Raw genomic sequence first — 5,000 nt, 5'->3', positions numbered from 1 at the left:
TCATGCTCTACCCTATCAAAGGCTTTTTCTAAATCTAAGTTCACCATATAACCTTCCTTTTTATTCTCTACCATATACCTTATTTTATCTCTTATATTACTTACTGTATCTGTAATTTCCCTCCCTATGATTGAATATGCCTGATTCGTTGTTATTATTCCTGGCAATACTTTCTTTAAACGATTTGCCAAAACTTTAGCTAAGATTTTAAAATCTGTATTTAACATTGATATCGGCCTATAGTTCTTCAGATCTGATGAATCCCCCCTTTTCTTAAAAATTAATTTCACCATTCCTCTTCTCATCAATTGACTTGCTTCCCCTTTATCGTATATTTCCTTATATATTTCTTTTAAAAATGGTATTAATATGTTCTTAAAAGCCTTATAAAATTCGCTAGTCAATCCATCTGCCCCCGGACTTTTCCCATTATTCAGCTGTGATATTGCTACCTCTACTTCTTCATCGGAAATGTCCCTATCACACATTTCTTTATCCTCCCTCGTTACTTTTGTTTTAACCTTACTTAATAAATACTCCTTTTCTTCCTCTTGCGTCCCCTCCTTTTTAAAAAGACATTCATAAAACTCCTTTATACTCCCCAATATCTCTCTAGTTCCCTTTACTCTACTTCCATCCTGTTTTACAACCTCCTTTATTATATCAGCCCTCTGTCTATTTTCCTCTAGACCAAAGAAGAATTTTGTGCACCTTTCACCTTCTATTACATGTTTAGCCCTACTTCTAATCATAGCCCCTCTACATTTTAGTTCTTCAATCTCCTTTAATCTATTCTCATATACTAAAATTGTTTCTATATCCCCTTTCTCTTTTTGTAGTTCTTCTTTCAACACCCTTCTAACACTTTGCTCTTCTCTCCTCTTAGTCATGTGTATCAAACCACTATACCTTATTGAATATTTTTTTATTTCATACTTTACATTATCCCACCATACTCTTTTATCTTCCTCATAAATTTCATTTTCTCTCTCTTTCATTATTATTTCTACTATCTTCATTTTATACCCTTCATCTTTCAAAAGTTCATTATTTAAACACCATATTGCCTTTCCTCTCTCCACCCCTGTTTCATTCATATGTACTATTAACATCCCATGATCACTTAAAGAAGTCATCTTATAATATATTTTATCCATCTTCCTCTCCATGTTTCTTGTAATTAATATAAAATCTATTCTACTTTGCTTCATTTTATCCTTCACCAATTGTCGTCTTGAAAAATCTTTTATACCCTCATTCCTCTCTCTCCATATATCAATTAGATCATATTTATCCATTAATTTAAGCAATTCTTCCCTCCCACTATCTCTTTTATAAACCATATCATTCGCTATATCCAGTCTACTAAAAACTGTATTAAAATCTCCCATTACAATAATATTTTCCCATTTCTCCATCTGACCATTTAAATCCTTAAAAAACATTTTCTTTTCTGCCTCTTCATTTGGCGCATGTACATTACACACAAAAACATTTTCCCCTCCTATAACCATTTTCACAATAATACATTTCCCTCCATTATCCCGATATATGATTTCAACATCATCATTCATGTGTCTTTTACATAAAACCGCAACGCCTTTCCCAATCCCCCCACCATTGTTACAATAAATTCCTCCTCTCCAACTTCTTTTAAAACATTCAATCATTTCATCTTTCCAAAATGTTTCTTGTAATAATATCACATCAGCTTTTTTGCATAGCGCTTTCATTTTCCCAAATTTATCAATTTTTGTTAAACCCCTCACATTGATTGAAACAAAACAAAGAGCCATTAACAACAAAACATTCATTTTTCATACTTTTCTCCCACATTCTCCATTAAAACTCCATCTTCATTTGTACCTGAGTTTCTTCTCCTTCTCTGTCCTTTATCTCTACTTTCTCCTACATATGTTTTGGTGTCCAATATTCCTCTCTTCATTCCCCTCCTCAGCTCCTCCAAATTTACTTCTATGCATTCCTCTACTTGCTCCTTCTCCTTTTTTCCCTCCTGTCTTTCTTTTATTATAACATCCACCGGACCCTTACACCCCTCTATCATATGTTCCACCATTTCAAACCCCTCTCTTCTCTCCAACTCCTTATCCCCCCCTTTTCCTGCTCCTGACTTTTACTATCATTCAGAGACCCATCTTCCTCTCCCTCATTTATGACTATTTCCATACTCTCCATATTCTCCTCTGGTTCACCATGTTCAGTTTTATCATTTGTCTCTTCTTCATGTTCACTTTCACAGTCACACCTTATGAATACTTTCCCACAATCCAGACATTTATCAGCTTTACAGTCTTTCGCGAAATGCCCTTGCTCAAAGCATTCATAACATTTGAAATCAGGACAGTCCCTGAAAATGTGTCCTGGCTGCATACACATCCGACATAGTTTTTGCTGTCCATCATGTATGACCCTAAAGTACTGAGTGCCATCTGCCGTTTCAAATTTAGCACTATAGGGTAGTGATGTTACCTCTTTTGGAAATTTAACCTTCACATACCTCGTTCCATCAGCAATGTTTGTTCCAGGATAGACTCTTCTCTTTATTTTTGTCATTGGATTAACTCCCCAAAACTTCAATTTGTTCTCAATCACTTCATCCTCCAAGTATGCAGGCAAGTGAAGAAAAGACACAATATGTTCCTTTACCTCCAGCCTCCTTATTTCAAAGAATTGACCTTTTATTTCCATTCCATCCAATAATACATCACAAAGTTCTGCATCTTCCACAGTCAACTCATATTCCTCCCCATACTTTGGTCTCACTGCCAGCAATTTACCAAATCCAATCTTCTCTGAAACTACTTTAATGATATCCACAGCTTTTACCTCCTTATTTCCTTTTAAGTCCAACACCACCGTTGCTTCTTTCAGATAATCCACTCTTTGCTTGATTCCCCTCTGTGCTCCATGATCCATATTTCCTCCATTTGCCTCTCTTGATGATCTATCTGCTCCATGTGGTTCCAAACGTTCTTCTAGTCCTCCTGCCATTGCCAGATCTTTACCATGTGGTCCATCCATTTTTGTAAACAAAAAAGCACAAACAAAAGCTTGCCTCCAAGCAGATAAACTGCTTGGAGCTTAAACGTGGGCTTTTTTCCAAAACAAACCCAAATCTCCTCCCACAGAATAAACAGAAAAAAGTAAAATATACAAAATAAAGCTTTAGAAGAGCCTTTCTCTTCCAACTGCAATCAGACACACCTTCCCAATCACTCTCTATCACCGCCAGGTTGGTATGGCCGTAAGCGAAGACTGCTGCAAAGAGAGGGCTATTTAAAGACCATCCCATCTAATCACCAGTACATTATAGAAGTAGGAAAGAAAACCCAAAAGCTTAAAGCACCTGGTATTCCTAGGCAGTCTCTCATCCAAGTACTAACCAGACCTAAACCTGCTAAGATTCAGATATCGGGCATTGACTTTTTTTTTTTGTTTTTTTTTGCAAGATTATTATATAAATCGTGAAATTTTCCAAAAAGTTTAAAGCACCTGGTATTCCCAGGCAGTCTCCCATCCATGTACTAACCAGGCCCAAACCTGCTAATATTCAGAGATCGGGCATTGACTCTATTTTTTGGCTAAATTATTATATACAAAGTGAAAAGTTTCAAAAAAGCTTAAAGCACCTGGTATTCCTAGGCAGTCTCTCATCCAAGTACTAACCAGACCTAAACCTGGTAAGATTCAGAGATCGGGCATTGACTCATTTTTTTTTTTTTTTTGCAAGATTATTATATAAATCGTGAAATTTTCCAAAAAGTTTAAAGCACCTGGTATTTCCAGGCAGTCTCCAAACCATGTACTAACCAGGCCCAAACCTGCTAATATTCAGAGATCGGGCATTGACTCTATTTTTTGGCAAAATTATTATATACAAAGTGAAAAGTTTCAAAAAATCTTAAAGCACCTGGTATTCCTAGGCAGTCTCTCATCCAAGTACTAACCAGACCTAAACCTGGTAAGATTCAGAGATCGGGCATTGACTCATTTTTTTTTTTTTTTTTTTTTTTTTTGCAAGATTATTATATAAATCGTGAAATTTTCCAAAAAGTTTAAAGCACCTGGTATTCCCAGGCAGTCTCCCATCCATGTACTAACCAGGCCCAAACCTGCTAATATTCAGAGATCGGGCATTGACTCTATTTTTTGGCTAAATTATTATATACAAAGTGAAAAGTTTCAAAAAAGCTTAAAGCACCTGGTATTCCTAGGCAGTCTCTCATCCAAGTACTAACCAGACCTAAACCTGGTAAGATTCAGAGATCGGGCATTGACTCTTTTTTTTTTTTTTTTTTTTTTTGCAAGATTATTATATAAATCGTGAAATTTTCCAAAAAGTTTAAAGCACCTGGTATTCCCAGGCAGTCTCCAAACCATGTACTAACCAGGCCCAAACCTGCTAATATTCAGAGATCGGGCATTGACTCTATTTTTTGGCAAAATTATTATATACTAAGTGAAAAGTTTCCAAAAAGCTTACAGCACCTGGTATTCCCAGGCGGTCTCCCATCCAAGTACTAACCAGGCCCAAACCTGCTTAGCTTCCGAGAGCAGACGAGATCGGGCATAGCTTTTTTTTTTTTTTTTTATTATATTACAACATTCCATAAATATTTTGCACATGAAAGTCTTATTTACTTTTACAACAGTCATTTAACATTTTTTAAAAAAAAGACTCAAATAAAATTAAAAGCATTATTAACATACATTTTAAGAACAATCTAAGTAACATTTTTGCAATAATACATTAAAATGAAAATGTCATTTCAAAGAATGGATTCCCTTTTACAATTTTTTTTTTTTTTTTTTTTTTTTTTACAAACACTTATTTTTCATCTTTTATATCATAGTAACCAAACAGAAAATTTAGAATAAAACACATCTTTATCCTAAAAAAATTGCACACATGTATTTTTGCCACCACTCAATTAGTTTCATTGTCTTTAAAGAAAACATGTCTTGCTTCCCCCATTTCC

Source organism: Carassius auratus, unplaced genomic scaffold (genome assembly GCF_003368295.1).
Source record: "Carassius auratus strain Wakin unplaced genomic scaffold, ASM336829v1 scaf_tig00217675, whole genome shotgun sequence".
In the NCBI taxonomy this organism is placed as follows: domain Eukaryota; kingdom Metazoa; phylum Chordata; class Actinopteri; order Cypriniformes; family Cyprinidae; genus Carassius; species Carassius auratus.
The sequence above is the reverse complement of the archived record's forward strand: the minus strand, read 5'-3'. Positions refer to the sequence as shown.